This window comes from Stegodyphus dumicola, chromosome 6 (genome assembly GCF_044657685.1).
Source record: "Stegodyphus dumicola isolate Sdum_Otavi_A_Nest chromosome 6, ASM4465768v1".
Lineage (NCBI taxonomy): Eukaryota > Metazoa > Arthropoda > Arachnida > Araneae > Eresidae > Stegodyphus > Stegodyphus dumicola.
This window is the reverse complement of record NC_140773.1, coordinates 56,063,372-56,086,238: the sequence shown is the minus strand read 5'-3', so window position 1 is coordinate 56,086,238 and position 22,867 is coordinate 56,063,372. Positions and strand designations below refer to the sequence as shown.

Genomic DNA, 22,867 nt, shown 5'->3' with positions numbered 1-22,867 from the left:
TTATGACGAATACATAATTGGATGGTAACGCACTTTCCTCCCATATATTACAATAGAAAATTACTTTAATCCGAGAGTATATGAATCAGTGTTATCTGGCAAGTAGAAATTCTTATAAAACCGCAGCATTTGTTTTGGAAAATCCGGTTGAAATCATTTAGGATTAAGAATCATGCATTTAAAAAAATTAGCCAATTTACATGCAACCAAATTATTGGTCTTTAATGTCGACTTTAATCCTCTTTATAACTTTAATGGAATTTGAATGAATGTATCGTTCCAGCATCAAAATGTTGGCAGGCATAATGCATGTCAAACAAGTTTTCCTACAAACTCATTGCATAGAAGATTTTTCGTTTCTGTAACATTTAGATCATGAATATAAAACATTTTGAGAAGATTTATTTGTGTGTTTCCGTATTCTGTCGAATTTAGATTTTTATGAAGTTTAAACAAAGCAGTGTATTACTTTTGTATGTTCACTTTCAAACAAATAACTGCGGAAGCTCATTGGTTGGGGTTCGAGTATATTTCCATGATTTGCTTCTGAAGTATTTTAACTGCTCCAATTGGTAACATTCAGTCTATTTCAACGTAATAAGGGGCAAAACAATTAAAAAGATCTGAACAACATATAAGGAATTTCCCCCTTCACTGCGTGCTCTCTTGTTGTAACTGGTGTCGTCCGGTTGGCATCAGAAGATCTGGGGTTCAAATCCCGGTGAAAGCATCGCTGATTTTTTTCTATTTAGAATTTTTAATAGCATTTGCTTAAAGTCTTGTTTAATTCCTTATCATCTTAAGGAGAAAATTTATATTACTTATTTATATGGATTGCTTAATTGTTTCTACCCCGCTCAGGGCCAATAAATCAAGCAAGTCCCGAGCAAAAATTTAAGCCTTTCCAAATCATGGTCTTAGTTTAGTTTATGACAACAAATTTCTCCTCAAAATAAACTATAAAAGTATATACACTTTAATACTCCCACCGTATCGAAGTGATTGTCCGAGTTACAAAACTGGCATCGGAGTAAGAAGATAGATACGTTGCAGAGATATTAGGTTATTTCGAAGCAGGAGACGTGAAAAATGAGCTATGCCCTCGCCAGGATTCGAACCACGGACCTCTCTAATTCGCGTCTTTTCTACCATACGTTACCGCTTTCATAAAACAGAATTTCCATACTATATACCGATTTATTGTCATTCTTTTTTATAGAGATATAATGAAGAAACGCAATTTAAGGTTTGAAGAGAGAAATACAATTCTACAGGAGCTACTTCAGAAACTTTAAAAATGAAATTAAGAATGGTATTACAGGTGCTACTGGTAAAATTCATGGTTTGTTAGACCAAACTGTTTCTAGGATATAGCAACGAGCCAAACGCTACTGTGACAGAGGAGAACCGAAAATGTTGAGGCAAAAATAAAAGGGCCGTCGAGGCAAAGGACATGAAAAGATTTGGGGAAAAATCAAGAAAGTCCTGCTTCGCAAACGTACTTCATTAGGTTACCTTGCTTTTACAATGGGAACAGACACTAGCAGTGGTGCAGAGACTAAAAAAAGGACGTATATTTGAAATGTGTTTCAAGGATCGTAAAATCTGAATAACAAGCGAAAACACACGATAAAGTCAGGGCTTTGATCGCGGCTGAGCGCTGAACTAAAGTCGCTGAACATTTAGTAATCTGGTCCGAGGTTCGAATCCCATGTGTAACGTGTATACGAGTCAGTTTTCCTTAGAACGACTTCCGCGAAGGCATTCGTTCCAGTATGCAGATAGCACTCGAGTGCTTTGCCATAATCAAATACGCCAAAGTTTCGATCTCAGAACACATCCTCATTCATTGCTTGTGCTAGAAAATGTTCTAATGTGGCCGTGTAACACGCAATATATATAAAATAAAAGTTAAATAAATTCTTATTATACTCACATATCGTATTTAATAAATTATACTTACTATTATTATTAAAATTATTATTAAAATAAGTGATACATTAGGAAAAAACATTGTTTATTGTGAAACATTGGAATAATCGTTCCTATACAAATAAATTATGCAAACAGGATAATGGTTTCAATACGGAGGGAGTGATATTTTGCAGTAAGTGTCAGTAGGACTCTATGTATTTCCAGAGTGCCTGGTTAAGAATCTCTCTTTTTCACGAAGCAAAATAATCAAGCAGAATATTCTTGTTCTTCGAAAAAAAAAACCGGCCTATCTCGAAATGCACAGAGAATTTTTTTTTTTAAATAAACTCCAGAATGAAACTGAACTAGCTTAGTTTTGAATCCATACTGATGTGTTTCTGTTCCAAATATTAAGCGTTATTAGCTTCTAACCATTATTAACTTTATTGTAATTACGAAAACACACGTTTAACACATATTTGCATGACTGGAATACAAGCAATTATATGCAATTACAGTCGCTGTAAAATTTGACTTAACAATATATTTTTTCTTATTTATGCCATTTTAATTTCAGAAAAGAAGTATAAGAACGGATACTGAGGCTTTTAAAATTAAGTATTTTTACGTTAAATTCTTTGTCCGTGAACATAACAATACGCTTTTTATTATCTTGCTTTCTGTTTTAAAAGCACAAATATCAAGTTTATAATCCTCTTACGTTCTAATAAAATTATGCCTTTATTTCTTGCACTTAACATTACAGAAATATGTTAGCAATAAAACTCAAACATTCCCAGTATAAAACATCGTCAGTTATTTGTGACGTGAAAGAAATCATTTCAATAAAACTTTTATTTATATGCAATTGTAAGTTTGCAAAATTAAATGAAATTTCATTCTATAAAACATTGGAATACATTTAAAAATCATTTGAGCAGAAAAGAAAATTATCAAACGAATTCTAATTCAATTAAATTCCTATTCATCGCACGCAGTATAAAAACGAGTTTTGTTGAAGAATCTAAAACCAAGATAAATTTTCACATCGCAGAAATGTAGTTTTTTTCTCCGGCAACATTTAAATACTTCTGCATCCACTGGAAAAATAATCATTTTCTTATTATTCTTGATCATGTTAAGGATAAAATTTCTCTTTCAGGTGCGTGAATTAAGGCTATTAAAGCGCTTTGAAATGAAAGAATAATTTATGGGAAATTGTTCTGAATGATTTTTATGCGGATAAAAGGAAAGTATTTGCACTCGAGAACAATTCGAAAAGGAATAAAAAATTTAAATTTGAATTCTAAAATTATATTATTCTGTATTAAATCAAATATTCAAAATATTCTCACATGATCATATTGTTGAATGGAATATTGTTAGAATTTTGTATTTTAATTTATCAATCACGCCAATAACAGAAATATTAACATTTTGATCTTATATGACAGGACCTATTAGGATTAACTGCAAATATTTAACACTTGATCCGCACTACTTATTTATTAACTCCTTAAACGCCTTTTCATGTTTATTTTTTAAAGTCTTGCAAATGAACTGACAACAATGAAGTATTCGTGTTTTTCCAATGCGTAACGTAAATGCAAGACAGTTTCCCTGAGAAAGTTCACCAGGGAGACATTTTTTTTTCTTGAGAAAATGGCCCTTATATGTATTGTCAAAATCAATTAACCTAATCTTATTGCTTTCATTTTAACTGTCATTAACCACAGTCAACCTAGTAAACGGGCCAAGAAGCTAATTGTTACGAACCTAAGTGATCTAAAATCCTTCCGCATTTCTTAACAATATTTTGCAAGTGAATTTTATGTTTATGTTTTTTGATTTGGTTTATTTAATTATGGCAAACACTCGAGGGCTATCTGTCTAATGGCAGGGATGCCTTCATAGGGGGCTTCCTGAGGGAAACTGGCTCGTATACATGTTACACACGCGAAAAACCACGAAAATACCCATGCAGTCAGCCCGTTCGCCGAGAATCGAACCCCAGACCGAATTACCATTTTCAGAGACTTTACCGCTCGGCCGCTGGTGGGCCAATTTATGTTAAATTAACAAAGCAAGTTTGTAGCAAAATACATTTTCGTTAACTATAGGACCTACTTTTAATTAAACCTACATTTACTTCTATGTTTATAAAAACATTGTTTGCAGGGTTTTTATTTTTGCTATTTATTTTTATACTTAGCCACAATTTTCAAAATGATTCTAACAGAGCGTGGAAGGAAACATATATAAGTTGATGGTGCTATTAAATATCATTAGCATCATAGCAGTTTGTTTATCTTTTAATTCGAAATATTTACTATTATGCAATCAGTATAATTTTATAAATTAGAAGTTTCATTGTTTAACGTTACTTTCTTTGCAGGTAGATGATAGGGATGTCCACTCAACAGACATCGAGGACGATGCCTCTTCAGGCTGGCCGAAGCTCTCGGAGATCATCGACGACCGATGCTGACTTAGCGAATTACCAGCTGACGTCATACCAGCATAGCTCAGTGCGAATCATTCCAGACAGCGTCAGATAGCGTCCAGACGTGGACGAGAGTGGAGTGAAGCTCAGGCGAGAGGAAGACTTGCTGGTCTTCAAGAGTTAACGAAGACAGACGGTCTTCTTTGGTCTTCTTGGGGTTTTAAGTACCTTTAGCTGATAATACTATTTAAAGCTAGCCATGGATGTTTGTGTGAAAGGACTGAAATGTTCATCATTATATGAATCCTGTGGACCGATAATTCATTCCTGCAACATTAATTTTTACTTAACCTTTATTACTTTTATCTATTTCTTATTATTAAAATAAAAGCATTTAAAAATGCAATAGTCGTGCTCTTCTGTTTTGAAAGAAAAATCTACATAAATGACAAACGGCTTAATGACAGAATTGTCTACTATTTGAAATTCCGTCATCGCCTAATGATGCGCCTTGAGATTATTTCCCATGGAAGATCTTATAAAATAGCCTGATACCTAAAGTAAAAAGTGTCAAATTTATTTAAAACACATTGAAGGTGGACAGTTAGAATGTACCTGAATAATAACTTGTCCATACCAGTAACGGGTAACAACCAAATAACTGGTTGAAATGTTTGCAAAATGATGATAATAGTAACTATATCTGAAACTACATGTAAAAATATGTATTTAATTAAATTTAGTTACTTGCATTATGAATTAACCTGTATTCGGCGTCTTTCTATCATCCTTTGGTGAGTCTATCGTTGCCGTAATGGTAAAGTGAAACATTCTGCATACAATGATGAATGGGGGTAAGGCTGGATAAAAGGATTGCCATGTTTTTCGGAATAACGATTAGATTAGCCGTGTATACGTGTGTGAAATTTACATGCTAGTGCTATGTTTGTTCTAATTACTTGTGTTCGTAATAAAGATTATGAATAATAATTAACACTTTGTGTTAGTGTACTGAATATCATGAGCTGTAAGGAACATAACTGTGACCGCATGTCTAGCAGGCACCTAATCCATCACAAGTATTTTACAAATATGGTGGATAGGACTACAACAGTAAAAGGCTGGTATACAAGACCTCAGCATGACTCAAATAAATATTTATTTAGTACTAACAGTTTAGAGAAACACTTATTGGATATAATAAGTTAGTAGTAATGATTTTGGGAAGAACTTGGGAAGCAATTTTTTAGAAAAGGAAAAGGTTTAACATACCACATAATACTTTTCTTTGGAAGGAAGCAAAACTTTCTTACCTGCAATAAAAATGATTCATTTATGTTAATTTTCGCTCGAATTTAAGAACTATCATTCAATCATAAAGAACATAGCATCAACATATTATCAACAAGAACAAGTATGTTATATAATCGACATCAATATTACAGAAGTATTATTTGATTTTATGTATCCTAATAATGTAAAAAATAATTATATGGTACACAAATTAATTACATAGCATGGCAGATATTTCAAGTGATAAAATATTCATTGCGCCGTAATGAGTTAAAAATAAAATGTTCCTTACCTTTATGCATATAATTCGCACAAACGCTAGTGCTCCTTCCTTTTATCCTATTAAATTAAGTGTTGAGGAACCTAATGAACTTCTAAGCGAATAATCGTTTAAGTCCAAGAACAGAAACGTAAACTCAAGAAGGGCATATTACCCTTTACTTGTACAATACAAATAAAGATACAGTTGGTCACTTTCCCAGGGCGTACAACAAAGCCTCCACTTGCGCTAAAATTCAAAATGTAAGAAATAAGAACTAATGACTAACTAAAGAGATTTAGCCGAAGCTAACACAATTCTAAACTAGTTTACCCGTAATATATAACTTTAGCCAGCGAAGCTATCAAAAGGCATTTAATACAGCCGAGCGTAGTTAGAGAGACGTAGCCAAAAGGGAAACGAATTCTATTGAGGAATCCTAACTCTCTCTGGCGAAGTCAGTGGAACATTGACTTAAATACTTTCTACTTCTCATTTACATTTAACGCGATTCTAAGAACTCCTTCTGGTTCTTGCTAGAAGCTGAAGCTAGAAGAAATTGTCATAAAATAACTGTTAAAAATTAAAATGTACCTTACAAGATATTCAAGAAAAAAATTGCTAAGTTAGCTGTTTCTGCCTTGCAGTGACTTAAATTTATTCTGAAAAATTTGATCTTGTGAAGCATTTACGAATGAAAAGTTGGTCTATTGGTGCTTAATAATTCCATATTAGGTAAAAAAAAAAAGCTCGTTTTTAAATTTGTAACTGGTTTCTTGAATATTCTTGTGACTTTACGCACAGATTGAGCAAATTTTATTTAACTCATTTAAAGCCTGATGAATATTTTATTAACTGGAGAGTTTTTTCTATGAGAACCACATAAAAAACTAATTTTTATACTTACAGGAAATTATTACACACACTGTAGATATTTTTTTAAACAAAATTCTCTACTTCACTTTGTGAAACTGAGTTTACTTGTAACTGAAAGAAGCAATTTCTTCTAAATAGCCTGCGTGAAGCTGATTTATAATTCAGTTCGGTTCATAGGGTTCTATATATCCATGTAATTTATATAGCTAACACATGATACTTCTACTAAATTTATATTAGGAGATAATATAATCAATATTTCTTTAGTAAATATATATATATATATATGAGCACGGATGCCAGTTTAATAGAGTCTACATAATTATTTAATTATTTTTAGTTTTTAGGAGAGTAATTAAAAACTAATAATAATGTTACTATTTTCTTTCGCACATCTCTGACCTTATTGTACATTCATGAATATTTCTAAAATTCCGCTGTGTACCACCTTTGTTTGTTCTCAGGTTTAATTGATGCGCTCGTATTCTTTATTTTACATTAAGAGTATATTTAAAATTAATTACATGCAGGCATATAAAAATAACAACTTTGAAAACAGTTGCAAGCACCACTTTTTTCCGATATTAACACACATGAAAAGAAGTGGGGGGAAGACAAAGAGAACAATGGAATAGCACTAAACGCAGATGACAGAAATTTAATGACTCGAATGCCATTAATTATTTGTTATTCCCACTTTAACCAAGTTTTACATATACAGTTCTTTCAGTGTTTAAATGCACATACATCTAACAGAATTTATATGCTATCATTAGCACACATATATATTATCATTTATTCAGTTTGCGAGAAATCTATAGAACTACAAATGCTTATTCGTCGAAAGGAAGTATAAAAGCAACTTTTGATGGTCTTATACTCAGTTTCAGTAAAAACCATTTGAATTATTTCTCTTGGGCACAGTTACAAAGACGGACAGTTAATCAAAACATTTATGTTTTCTTTAACTGCAAAGAGAAATCATTAAAGGCATTACACTGTAATACTTCGTTCGCACAGGTTTAAAATACGATATATCAGTCAGTTCTAGTAACAACTTTCAATTGACTAGTTCTGCTGCTTAATCACTTGAACTGCTATTTTAGAATGCAAGCGCCACAAGTGAGCCAGCATCTGCAGGAAACTCGTGTCCAGATGCGATTATTGACAATCTCCCTGATCTGGGAAATCTTGGCTCTGCCGAAGTTATGCGCTTCAGAAAACCCCACACCGACCGTGATTAAGTATACAGGCAATCATGCTTCGATCCTTCCTGATACGGCAATAGAGCTGATTTGGATTAATGCAATCACCACCCGCACGGCCGGAACATGCCGCACGCGTATTACATCAACACACGAACAGCTTCCGCTCGTGCCGCAAATCGAAACCGATAAGGGTGGACGCTCGTTTAAATGGCCAACAGCCAAACAGTGGTCAAAGTCAAATGCGATAAATCGCAAATGAATATTTGCAGCCATATAAGCTAATTTAAAATTAGCATTTCCTAAGTCATTTTACAAAGTAATTCAGGAAGAATAATTTGATTTCAAATTTTTATAGTTTTAAAAATTAGCAAACTAGAATGATAGTAACATGAAAGTAAAGGAAAACGTTTTAATATGTAAGTAATAGAAAAAGCTAGTTTGTCGGTTAAAAACCTCATGTTGAGAAAAAGTGGAAATCGCGTTTAAGCTGCGGATTTTGAGTACTATCGTCTGTGCCATGTCACTCAGACGGATTTTATTCTAACAGATCTTTAAATATTAACTCCTGCAGTTTTTTTTTTTTCTTTTAGGTACACGTGAAAGAGTACATGGTTGTTCCATCTGAGCTTATAATCGTATACAAACTTAAAAAAAAACTCAGTTATGCTTCTTTTAAAACTGTTATCATTAACACAGTGGAATGTGTTTGAGAAAAATTTCCATATCGCTTTGACGTTACATGTCAAATTATGAAGTCTTAAGAAGCATTTGTAAATAAACCATACACATTTCCCTTTATATCTGTGCGTCATTTGTCACCCTATGTTATTAATTTTTAAAATTATATAAACTTTAAATCGAATATTTTTCCAAGTAACCTGTATTTATATTTACTTAAAAATGTTTTACGACAACGGAAGTAAAAAATGCACACCAAATCGAAATTAAAAAACTGAAAAATGTGTCATCCTTCGGCACAGATCTCAAAAAATGCATTTTAAACATTCTTCTCCATTCCCACTATTTCTTTGCTGTTAGTATATGTGTGTGTGAGAGGTAAACATATTAATACTAATCACAATAGTATGATGAGTTAGATTTAAGCCACCTCGTACATTCAAAAGAAAAAATTCTATTTGGTGTTATATATTTCTCCCGCTTTCCTAGCGTGCCTTCGTGGTGTAGTGGTTCTGCACATTGGGCCGGTATCCAGAGGTCCGTGGTTCGATTCCCGGCGAAGGCGATAGCTAATTTTTCATCTCTCTGACTTTTCCAATTAACCTAATGTCTCTAGAGTGGAGCCAGAACTAAAAGGGTTGTGGATGATAACTCTCCACACCCAGGATTTGGCGATAGATTCCCCTAAAAACCACAGTCACCCTTTAAAAGCGGGAGTATATAAGGTATTTCTCCCACTTTCTTAGCGTGTCTTCGTGGTATAGTGGTTCTGCATGTTGTGCCGGTATCCAGAGGTCCGTGGTTCGATTCCTGGCGAAGGCGGTTGCTAATTTTTAATCTCTTCTGTTTCCAAAAATTACCTAATGTCTCTACAGGGTAAAGGAAAGGTCTCCAGTTGCATGACGTAGCTCTGCTATTGTGATAAAACAAACGAGCATTGTAGTCTTCCGCTTATTTTGTACCACGATTAGCAACCTGCTCAAGCAGATTTTTAAATAAGCTGTGAGGTAATTTTTCTGATTTAGTTGTGCTTGCTTCTTCACTACTGGAAGTTTTTCCTTTTCCCTTAAACGTTGTTTTAATTTTTAAGTTTTATATTTGCATTCAAAATTGAGCTCATTTGTGGCCTAGTGGTTAAGGCTGCAAATACGATGAATCGTCGGTTCAAGATGGACGAAGAGGAAGAGGTTTTCATTGTTTTTCTAGCAGTGTGATTTTTTTTTCATATAAAACTATTTACGTAGGCATACTTCCTAATGCATACAGTTCACGTATTCTTAATGTTTACTAATTTGATTAAATTCATTCAAGCTTAACTCTTATTTATTATACCACTATGCTTTAAAGAATGATAGTTTGGTTTAATGACTGATGTAAAACACACGAGTTATCTGTGCCTTGCATCAGCCATGGTAAATGCTAAAAGGTATGAATTTTAGAGAATATTTTGACAGAAAATAGCTCATATACGCTAAGAAAACTAGATCATATAAAAATTCGATTGGACGGAAAAATAGATCATATAAAAATAGCTCACAGTATAAATTTGATGGGAAATAACTCATAAACATGGATAAAATATAAAAACTATAGCGTCATTATATTTTCATAGAAGACAGGAAAACGCAGAAATAAGCGATGTACTCGCTGGGTTTCGACTTCGGACGCTCTGATTGTTAGTCGGAAATGTTTCCAATTAAACTACAAAGGCACAAAGTAATGTAGGAGAAAATACCTTACAAACCCACACAAAATGTGATCCGCAACATAGACACGTTAAAACTGATTTTTGTACGTAAACATATGTATAAAAAAGAAGATAAAAAGATAAAGATGTACAAGTAAGTAAATAATAAAACGTTAATAATACAAATTAAATAAAACGGAGAAATACAAAAGAGACGCTTCATTTTAATCAGAAATTCATAAGTATCGAAGGGAAAAAAAATAAGGTTCTTCAAAGGCCAGGAAATGCATAGCATAGTAAGTGCAGAATGGAAAAAATAAATAAAAACTCCTCTGAACGAAGGTTGTACTCTTTTACTCTACAACTCATGTTCCGTAACAGTTTTTTCCCTCTTTTTTTTTTCAAATAAAATCCTCGCCCAAAACATGGAAATCTATTTATACCCTATCCAATTTTCAGGCAAAAGCATTTTTCATCACACTGGGTGCCACTCATCAAAGTGCATAAAAAAAGAACCACTCAGCAATCTAAATAGTTTAATTAGGCGCAACATAAGAGAGAGAAGAGAAGACACTAAAAAATGAGTGGAGGAGATTAAAATCTCCCCAAAAAGATCAAACTAATAAGAATACGCCTAGTCATTAAAAGGAAGGTAAAATAAAAATGGGAGACAAGATGGCCTCGTCGCGAGATTAATATTCATTGGTAGAATAAAAGATGGCGAAGAAAAGTGGAAATCTTTCGAGATAAGGCAGCTTAACGTATTAAGAGTTCCCATACACTCGTCTCTGGCTAGCGATTAAAACTTCGTGCAGGCGTTGGAGGAGAACTTCCCATCGTTTCATCTTCAGATGCCTTTTGCCAGCAAATGCATTTCTATTCTACACCTCTGCGTTTCGGGAGAATATAGCCTAACTCACAGTCGTGGGGTAGCGCAATAAGAGCATCGTGACCCTCAAAGATTCCCGGTACTTTGATGTGAGCCGGATCTCTGGGAACGGATTCCAGGAAAATTAGGAGAACAGGTTCTCGCGTTTCTGTCCAGTCTACCGGAGTTGAGATCTGAGAGAACTTGGAGAGAGTATTTGGTTGCCCAACCGGACAATTCACTGGTCAAAGATGGCAAACCTGACCTTTATCATATATGTAGAAATTGCCACATTGTTCAGGAAAGGAATTCTCTAATCAATCTTAGTTCCTTGCCATTCGATTAATTTCAGTTCTATTCAAAGAAATTACCCAAAATCTATTTAGATTTAACTGAATCGTTCGATATCCATCAAATTCCAATTTTGCTATTTTCAATTGTTTAAAAACTCCTTTTTTTATAAGCATTTGCGTTCTAATCTATTCAGCATATTGTGTTACATACAATTAATGCTTTTTCCACAAAATGGGTCAAAATATTTTTGCTTTTGAGGAAATGAATTCATGACAAATTCCTTGAAATGGAAGTAATTTTGCTATAAGATTAGCACTACACAAAAAGATGAATTTTTCAAAAAATGATTTTTTAAAATTTAAAATTAATATGTTTCACTTTCACCTGATAGTTTTAACTTGGTCAGGATTGTTAAGAATTTCAACGGATCATAAAAACTTTCTAAATTCCCAAAAATTTAAATTTAAGCAAGAATTTTATCATATTTATTTAAAGTTCAAAGATAATGGCTACATAAACTTCAAAATAGGAGCAAAGAATTTAGTTAAATACTTACAATCCTGAAAAGGAAAAGCGAACTCATAATTTAAAATTTATCATCAGTAAAATATATTTTGCTCTGCTCGAAATATTTTCTTGCGTAAGTAATTGCGCTGACAGAATTTGATCTAATGAATTTTCTAGGCAGAAAAATGATTTACTTAATTATTTGAAATAAAATAGCTTTTAATCTCAGTGCTGTTGCTATTATCAGTCATGACAGTGGCTACGGTACACATGATTATAAACTGACCAGCTTTGGAATCGTGTTTGCTCTAAATATGCCATTTCGGAACATACAACAATGCGCTAAAATATGTAGTTTAAATACCTTACATTCCTAAAATATTTTAATAACCATTAACAGAACAATCAAACGTTCTTTAATTTATCTAGCATGGTGCATCACCTGCTGGTTGCGCTCATACATACGTCAGAATATAGAAGCCAATACCATCTATATACCACCAAAGAGAAAACAGAGAATCCTCTACAAGTTACTTCTAAAAAAACTTTTGTAACAATATTCAAGAAAAGAAATAAATCATCAAGATCACGATTGACTATGTTCTGTGGACTGTAATATATATAAATTAAACAGGAAAAGTAAGAAACTTTTTTATTTATTTTTTGCCAATAAAATTCTTTCTCTTCTTTCCGTTCTAAGCGTTAGAGCGGCCACACCCATCCAAGAAAGAATCACGAAGAAATCATAAAGCGTATCGTATCAAAGAGTGGATGCATCAAAAAAGTTGTCGTCGATTTGAATTAAATCACAAGCTAAGGAAATAACTTCCGATCACATCTTTTTTATGACAGCGTAATGAATATATCACTGTTAAAAGTGATGGAACTCGGTCTTTACTCGCAAGATACTCCCAAAATCAACAAAAAGCATAGAATGTGGATTCGTTCCGGAAGAACTTTGATGCATACAGCTTTCGCAGAGATAAATTCAGTTCAGGAAGTGGAACATTTAGAATTAGATATATTTTAATCATACGAAGAACTGGATATTGGAATATTTGATTAATCTGTTTAGAATAAGAATTAATCTATTTAGAATAATAGCGCCTAATTAATCTATTTAGAATAAGAACTGGATATATCTTTAGATCCAATTCTTATTCTAAATAGATTAGATTAGAATAGAAGATTTAAAAAAATGAATCCGGTCTAACCTTATTTCATGGTCCCGAATAAAAGACGACTTCCAAAAGCAGATTAAATTTCAATTGAATGTTTTGAAACAATTATGTACTAATTTATTTAGCACGACGAAAGAATCATCACGAATTTTAGTGCTTGAGGATATGGCTTTGAAAAATGTAGCCTTTACTAAGCAACTAATATGAATATTACAAGCATTGCAGCGTGCATTATGGAGGCAGTATATTGTTGGTAATGCTTCTGAGCCAGAGTGAGAAAATTCAACCCATTTACAGAAAAGGGTTATTAATTTCGACCAGATGCTTCGGTTTATTTCATGGTTTCGTGAGATCTTGCAGCAGTCTCTTGCGTTTTACTACATGACACGCGGGCAAGCAAATAAACAATACAAAAAAAGGCATAATTGCTTACCGTAAATAATAAAGAAAGCATATGGGTACTTAGATTGGAGGGGAAATCTTATAAACATTCCTCCATTCCCTAAAATGAGAACTGAACTTTCCTGGATACTTCCAATAAGAGTTCAACTATCGGTGGGTGAACTATTCCTCTTTCTACACAACATCTTCGTGTGCCAGCCTATTTTGCACCACGAATTTGATTACCCCATGAAAAGAAGGAACTTCTGTTCTGACCTAGCTGCAATGGTATAAAATTGAAAGAAAAAAAAAGAGGGCAATTAATTTAAAATAAATTTGCGATTCTGTCAGGTTAGATTATTTACTATGGCAAGGTGCAAAGCTATGTGATTTAAAAAAAAACATATTTTGTAAGAAACCTTTTAAAGAAATTCACAATACACGTAGAGAAAACGATATAAATCTCACGATTTTTTTCCTAGTCTACAGGAATAGAACCCGGGACGACATATTACTGTTCAGTGGTTTTATTCAGAGGCGTCTAATGTTCCAAAATATTTTTTTGGATTTTAAGCAAAATTTCTATTTTACTCATAAAAGAATTTAAAGGATATCAAAACTTTGGTTTCACAAGTTTAAAATTTATGGAACTAAACATTTCTTCTAAATGAAAGAAAAAATAAAAGGAAATCTCGTAGCGAATTTAAGGCATACTAAACAGTATCCATTTACGGCTGTTAGCGTGATATTAATTTACCGCGCTCAATGTTTATTTTCCTTACACCGTATATATATATACACGTCAGTACCCAGCTCATTTGCATAATTCGGCGCGTGAATTTGTTTACACTGGCAGCCAGTGAGCCGCGAGCTTAAACTTCAAACAAGCTGCGGCAGAGACTGTTTCATCCGACGTTTTCGCTGCTTTGTCGCATTTTTTATGAGCTAAAAACAGCTTTTGCAATGACCGGATGTCTGAAGATAAATATTTTGAGTATTATTTTAGAGTGAAGCAAGGCAGGATGCAATTTCAAAAGCCACAAAGATATTTTATCTTGCATGGAATCGAAAATAGACTTGAATATTACAGTGTCACAATTTATTGAAATTAAAATTTTCTTAGTTTTGCCTATGTGTATGTGTAATATTATAAAATATGTATTACTTAATTTTAAAATTAATAGACCCTTTAACAAAAAGAATTCTGATTGTAAAATAGTTTCTTTGAAATGCATGTGAATAACAAAACATATTAATTAATTTTAATGATATTTTTTTTATTAATACAGAAAATAATATGAAAATAATATGAAAACCTCGGCTTATGAACGTTGCTTTTGAATTTCCTTTTCAAAGTTAAGGAAACAACGGGGCATTAAAGAATGAGTCGTTTATCTTTTGCTCAAATGGTGCAGCATAAAGAATTCTTTCAGATTTTATTGTTTTAATTTTCTAAAGTAAATACAATCTTGTCTCAGTATGAAATTGTTATCAGTTCAAGTGACATTAAGGTTACATTACGTATATTATTTTTAACTGTCATAAGATGCATTTTTAATTAAAAGGACTTTACAAAAATATTTTTTAATTTCAATTTGTCAAGGCTAAGATTTCAATTAACACAAATTTTCCGTATAACGTACCCAAAGTATAAAATGTTTCTATAATAACTTTCTACTCCCATATAGATCAGCAATAAAAATAAAAAATAGCGATAATAAAATTATTCAGGAAGATATTAACTATAGCAGATATCGGCAACCTGTTTCGGCTGCGGGTCAAAATCAACCAAAATGCATATATTAAGAAGACGCTTCAAATCAGTGGTATTTTCACTTTAGAACAACAATCGTTCTTGGTGAATAGTAAAATTAATTTGATTGAGGAAATAATCACAATGCGCTTTGAAATTTAAATTATAATATTTATACTTATAATTACAATTACTAGTTAAGCTGGTCCTGTTCTTAAAATAAATTCCATGCGTGAAAACATTTGCTGGCATTCCATACGTTAAACCGAATGTGAACAAAATGGCAAAGGGACATTTATTTTTAGGAATCGTGGGTTATGGATCGGCGTTGCCAAACGTTTTCGATTTCTTCTGGAAATTATGTTACGGTTTTATTTTATAAAAATAATTATATATTATCATAATAAAAATATTTAAAAATAAAAATATATGTTCGTTATTGCAACTTTGTAATCAAGCAAAAGTGTTATTGTTTCTTATTTAATTTCGGCTTATTTTTTATGTATTCTTAAAGTGCTTGTTTCATGTTTTACGATTTATTTTTTATAATCAATACTTTAATTTCGGAACTCAAGTGCGTCACTTGAAATTTTGAAATGGTTTACTCGATGATCCGTAGGGCATGGTGAGCCGAGGTCTTAAAGGTACTTTATTCTTAAATATATAGAAAATGTTGATAAATACCAAAACTTGAATAAAAGTATCTTTTTATATTCATAACCTAAAATTAAATACTTGATAGATAAATAAAAGATTGACTGCAATCCTCCTCCCCCCGAAACTATGAATTCACCTCTTGGCTTAGAACCATTGTTCTATAAGATATCAAAGAAAATTAAAAGACAATCTATGTTAGTCTGTAACGAAATACTGAATTTCGGGTTTCGAGTATTAGTCTTAAATGATTAAAAAACTATCAATAACATAACAAAATAGAAATACTTATCCCTTGAACTTTTTCAGGAAAACAGATCTTTAACTACTCCATTTTGCGAATGAACATGTCTTTGATAGCCATTAAACGGAGGCATGCTACCGAATAATGAAAGGTACCTGATAATTCGAAGCATAATTATATTCCCCGATGTAAAATAGAAAAAAAAAAGGCGTAGTCTGCAGCAAAATTCAGTCAAAACAGTTATTTCTTATTAATAAAAAACTAACATTTTCAGTTTAGACTAAGACGCAGGCGTATTATACTCCGCGATAACGCACAAAGAAATGAGAAAATTATTTCTTTAAAAAAATATTCCAAAGTTTGACAAAATGGAAAAGGAAAAACCGGAGAAAGAAACTAGCGATTATAATATCTGAAACGAGACTGATAAAGAAGAGAAAGGGGAAGGAAGACAAAGACGTCTCTGTAACTAGAGATAACGTCAAAGACAGACCGGCATCGAGAGAGAAAGTGGTGTAGGACATTTCTAGCAACACTGATGGGCGGTATTCGTGTAAAATGTGTGTCAATCCCTTCCCGACACGATGTCAAATCAAGTTACAAGATCAGTTTAGAACCCGATTTTATCTTTTTCCCTTGCTCGAGGTTATTTGTAGGTCTTAAGTCAAAGAAAACGACCAGGACTATCATTTTTAAAATCGCATATTATACTTTTATTTCAGACAAACAGACACGTATATTTTCTAAAAAAATTATAAATATGAAGAATATTTTAAAAGTCTAGTAAATGCATACGTTGGCTTTATTCGAGATTCATATAGCCATTGCTATTGCAACAGGTAGGGCATACAAAATGTCTATACCTATTTTGGGTGGCCCAAGATAAACCAAACCCAAAGCATGTGAATTCTTCAGTGTCCGGTATAGTTCACCTTGGACCATCTGATACTGAGCTAAGGCATCATAAAGTACAAAGTTATAACATCTAACCTCGTACAAAATGTCATATAAAATATATAAGTCAAAAAAGTGTCTATGAACATGCGGACATTCTACGCATAGGTATCCCCTATATTTATTGTTACTGTAATTGCATCGTTACTGCGACGTTGTAGCATCGTTGTTGCTGTTACCATGAAAGACCGAAACTGAAGAATATCGACATTCTCCGATGAATGTCAACACATACCAAATACGTCGGTGAAAAACCGAAAGTTTGGTTATATTCTTTCGGACCACAACCAGTGTATGTCGACAAACATAGATATGTTGTGATGGGGGTCAAAACGAGATACCGAGAAGAGAGACATAGAGGATTTGTAAAAGTAAGGGACTTTTATGCAATTCAAATAAGACTGTATTACGTAACTCACATAACTAACTAAGTTTATTATTGGTATTAAATTTCTTTTCTTATTTAGAATGTACTATTCGTTTTAAGTTCAACAGTTTATTTACGTGTGTTGTTACTTAAGTTTTCTCCTATTTTGACGCATATCGTAACATGTTTTAATAATAAAGTATGATTAAGAAAAGTAACAAAAATATTTTATTCACTATTCACCATCAGTGCACGGCGAATGTCGACATTTGGCAACATAAGTAAAAAATGAGGATATTTAGCAAACATTTCGGATATGCATCAAGAGAATATGTAAATGTTGACATTCTCCAGATTTGGTCTTTCACGGTAACACACACGTTATATATATATTAGACAAAATGTAAGAAATTTAGATCCAATTCCACAAACATACCTTATTAAGAAACAAACATAATAGAGCACAATTTGAATATTTGATCAAGTAAAATGAATTGAATACTGAATCAGTATATTATTTATATGTAATTAGGATATAGTAAGAAAAAATTCTCAAGTCTAAAAAGCGAAAATGCTAATTTAACGGTGTATTTATTTCGAGTGTCGTGATAGCTCGTGCGAAACTTTCCTTTGCTTTCCAAATGCTGCATTTTTTTTTTTTTTTTTTTTTTTTTATTTGTGACATATTGCATGGTAGAAATGCGAGCAAATTTGAATTTCATATTCACGCAAAATTCAGATGCAGACTGATATTGGTTTTATAAATTCTATGTATTTTAGGGGCAGCTGACAAGCACCTCCTTTTTCGACGAGAAAAGTGACGTATTTCCGGCAAGAAACTTTCAGTATTAATGAAAAATGAAATTTATTAGAATTGATCTAATAAGCATTTAGAACTAAATAACTATTTCGCTCAATAAGATAAGGTAATGGCGAAATCAAATAAAATTAAAACTCTGAAGCGACGGTATTCGACTAAAGTACAATATAACTTGCAGTGGCTTTAACCTTTCAAATTATTATAATTAAAAATAACTTAAATTAAGCACCAATACAAACACACAATGTGTTGTGCAGCTGAGCCTCTTAAAACTTCTTTCGTTATCCATTGTACTCCTTCCGCATTACATACATGATAAATTGTCCGAATTATGAATGCCACTCATTAAGCAGCGTTATTGAGCAATATCTTAGCAGTAAAATATCGGATGGCCCAAGATAAACTTAATCCAAAGCAAGTGAAGTCTCCAGTGTTCGGTTCGGTTTTTCTTGAGCCACTCGATATACACTGACTACCAATAAGTATTTGGACACCTATGCAAATGACGATATCTGCGGTCCTAAGATACGTCACGGACTCTGCCGGTATATATCGTGTAGGAAACAGCATCAGCTTTAGTCGCATACAAGATGCCTCCCAGTTCGGAGCTCTCTGATTTCGAGTAAGGTATAATTATCGGGTATCACAAATGTGGCCGATCCTTAAGGGACATATCTAGCGATCTGAAGTACCCAAAATCGACAGTGGCCTATGTGATTAAGAAGTGGAAGGTGAGCGGTGATTGTCGGAATGTGCCCCGAGACGGCAGACCAACGAAACTGGGAGATAGAGACCGACGAGTGCTGTCCAGAGAAATTCGGAAGAACTGCACCCAACCGATGGCCCTCATCCGCAAGGAGTTTCAACAAGCATCCGGGTGTATTGTTTCAATGAATACCATCCGTAAGGAAGCCCACCTGCTTGGTTTTCATGGTCGTGCTGCTGCCCATAAGCCTTGGATCACAAAGTCCAAACGCGCTGCTCGGTTAATGTGGTGCAAAGCATATCGAAATTGGACCATAGATCAGTGGAGACGGGTTCTTTGGAATGACGAATCAAGGTTCACCCTTTACCGTTCGGATGGCAGGGTCTGGGTCTGGCGTCTACCTGGAGAACGTCTCCTGCCAGAATGCATTGTGCCAACAGTCAAGTTCAGCGGAGGTGGAATTATGGTCTGGGGGTGTTTCTCCTGGTATGAGCTGGGACCCTTGGTCCCCATTAATGGTAAGCTCAACTCCGATGCCTACTGCACTATTCTGGACGACAATGTGCTTCCTACGTTGTGGCAGTTTTACGGGTTGGACCCCTGTTACTTTCAGGACGACAATGCCAGTTTTCATGTTTCGACGTTAACCAAGACTTGGTATGGGGCCAATGAAGTTCATCGAATGAACTAGCCTGCCCAGAGTCCAGACCTGAACCCTATCCAGAACCTCTGGGACGAGTTGCATTGCCGAATTCAGGGGTGCACTACCCGTGCAAAATCGATGAAGGAACTTCTATGTCTTCTCCAAGCCGAGTGGAAGAAAATACCACTAGCTGTCATACAAAGATTTGTGGAAAGTATGCCCCGGAGGGTCCACGCTGTAATTACCTCTCGTGGAGGCTCTACCAACTATTGATTTTGAAAAAAGTTAGTTTTTCTTTTCTATCACAGGTGTCCAAATACTTATAGGTAGTCAGTGTAATGTGTACATACTATAAAAACCTACGTTGTCTATAGTTATTTTTTCCCACTGGCGGGTACTTAGCCGACTTGGCTCGGTCTAAAGCGGGAAGCGGTGGACATTTTATTGTGGAAGTACCTAATAGGTAGGCCGCGTCAGGTTCTACGAAGGGATGGACAATTAAAGCAATGCCTTCTCCGTAATTTGAGCCCAGGCCCTTCGGTGTGGCAATAGGCTTGCCTACCCACTATACCGTCTGGGCGACACGCTTTCTGTAGTTGTTATTTGCTTATTTCGTCGTTAGAAATTCAGTATCTAAGAGCAGCAAGTCAAAAAAGTTGTCATCTCCACCCAGAAAAACAACTTAAGTATTATCAAAAAATGGGTTCTTGTACCACTGATTATCCAGCAGGTTTATGAAATTTGCTGAAAGAACTTAGATAATAAAAGTAACTACTTCGAAGGTAAAAATAATTGTAATCTAGTTTGATTCTCTAAAACAAGTAACGCCTAAGAACTTCTCAGGAACCCTGTACATTTCAAGAGAATCCGTCATAGGGTCTTTGTTCATCAAGAAGTAAATATTCTGAATGTATCCATATTTCTTCTGTTTCTAAATGAGTATTTTTTCAGCCTTTTAACTGTCAAGTTATTTTGATGATATGGGTGCATAAATTGTCAATTTTTTTTTTTATTCCAAAAATGAAAGTTTGTCTAGCAGCCGAAAAAAAAAAAAAGCCGCGCACTTTGAACTTTAACCTCTATCCTTTGCAACCTTCAGTAAAGTAATATATATTCGGGTATAACAATACGATGCACTCAAAAAAAAAAAAAAATTACCCCGAGTAATGTTCGGATTTGACATTTTTGAATACCAGTGCTGTGCCCGAGGTTATTTCGGGCATGACAGTTAAAAGGCATCACTTTCAACAGCTGCGCTCTTTTATATATGCAGGCATATTTTTACTCGGTGAAAAAAGCAAAGTCCTGTAATCTCAATTGGGAAATGTATAATTTTCTTACGTTTCCCACTATTATTATGCTACTGTTCGACCACCGACAATCTGACTCTTTTTGGCACCCTGCCAAAATGGGTAGCGAAAAAAAAGGAGCATGAAGGAATTTAAAAATAACGGGAAAAAAGGCATGAACAGTTTTTACATTTTAATTGATTTTGGGAAGTATATAATGGTGGTATTCTGACGACATTTTATCTAACTCTTAGCGAATAATTTCTGTTTCTATTATTACACTATAACGAGTTCAGCAGGTAAAATAAACAACAAAAATGACGTATGTCACAAAATTATATCCTACCCACCCAATTTCGTAATTAAATCCATTCAAATCGCACATGCGTGTTTGTGCTGGTGCTCACGTTTTCTGTTGACAGACAATATGGTTGCATTTTGCAGCAATTCAAGTATTAAATAGGCGTTTTCCTTTTCGAAAAGTTAATGACCATTTTCTTTTTCTTGTGGATACGAAAAATTGAATAGAATAAATTTAGATTTATATATAGACGAAAATTTTTAATTGAACAAAAATAATATCTGTTAAAGTAAAATAGTTAAAATAAGTTTATTTCTACATGTGAATTGTTAAATGCATAGGAAAAAAAGAAGAAAACCGATATATATGGATGATATTGCAGTTTTGGTGGAAGATGATAAACAAGTTTTATAGCAGGTAGAATTAAAATTTAAGGTGTTGCTTAGATTGAACGATGGAGCTGCAGACAAATGTGCCGAGTTCAATACATAATTTATTAATTTCTTAGGATGTATCCTTGATTGATTCAAAAGTGGGGGTGCTATAAGCGCCCCACTTTTTTATATACATTGCTAGCATACAAAACAATAGAAAAATACAGCTAAGAGAGAGACGTAGCTTTCATAGGCATAATCGAGTAGCAAAAGAGGAGGCATAGTTGGTTGCAGTGGTATTTATAGCTCAAAAATTCTTTGTTTGAATCCCGAACAGCGACTGGGCAAGAGTTCACAGCAATGAGGATTACTGCAGATAAGTGACGCGGAACAAAGCCCTTGAAAGGGTTGTATTTAAACTAAAATTAAAAGGTCTTTTGTTAATTAAGTTAGTAACTGTTTTTATAATTTTCCTTCTTATTTCCATAGCTTACACACACACACATATATATATATATATAAATAGAGAGAGAGAGGGGGGGAGATATGGTGATAAATTACATAATTCTTATAAACAACTTTCAATGCAATTTGGCAGAGCTATTCACTGTTTTAATGGAGCAGTTTGAAAATCTAAAGCTTGTCAACAGTTTCAGAAAAATTAACATAACCATTAATCTGACTCTCAAGTTACACAGAAAAAAAAAAGAATACTTACTTAAAGTCAAAAGAAGATTAAAACATACTGCTTTAAGCATAAATTAAGGATAGTGCCTACATTTTCTGCTTCTGGGAAATCGCAGTTCCACGAAGCAAACCTCGTAGGCGCATTGATCTGTCAAGCTCGAGGTCATGGGATCAGCAGGTAAGCAGCCCGTAGATACCTGCCTACTCTCTTTTGGTAGACCCCCGCTTTTTTCTTTCGCCATGTATGACGTTTCTCTAAAACTTGAAGCCCCAGGCATTAAGTCAAACGAGGTCAGCCCGGAGATGTTTCTTGTTTAATAAGAAAGAAACCAACCGGACGTGGGGGGCCAGTTCAAGGGACTGCCACTGAGGTACGTCATCCCAGAAACACCAAGATACAAAATGAGTAAATTGGTCTGATTGGCGAAAATGTTCAGATATCCGTAACGGTTAAAACTGAGTACATGCCTCGCGAAATGACATGCG

The 22,867-nt window shown here is 33.9% G+C and overlaps 1 protein-coding gene across 9 annotated transcripts in view; it reads right to left on the bottom strand.

Annotated features, from left to right (window-relative positions):
- Positions 1 to 22,867, bottom strand: part of LOC118188395 (semaphorin-1A-like) — a 905,788-nt gene that overhangs the window by 711,988 nt on the left and 170,933 nt on the right. For 2 of the 9 annotated variants that reach the window (XM_035358817.2, XM_085818327.1), the window contains one exon: positions 5,630 to 5,670. The exons of the other annotated variants lie outside the window; for them this stretch is intronic. The gene's annotated coding sequence lies outside the window, so the exon portion shown is untranslated. The remainder of the gene's footprint in view (positions 1 to 5,629; positions 5,671 to 22,867) is intronic. 9 annotated transcript variants of the gene reach the window in all.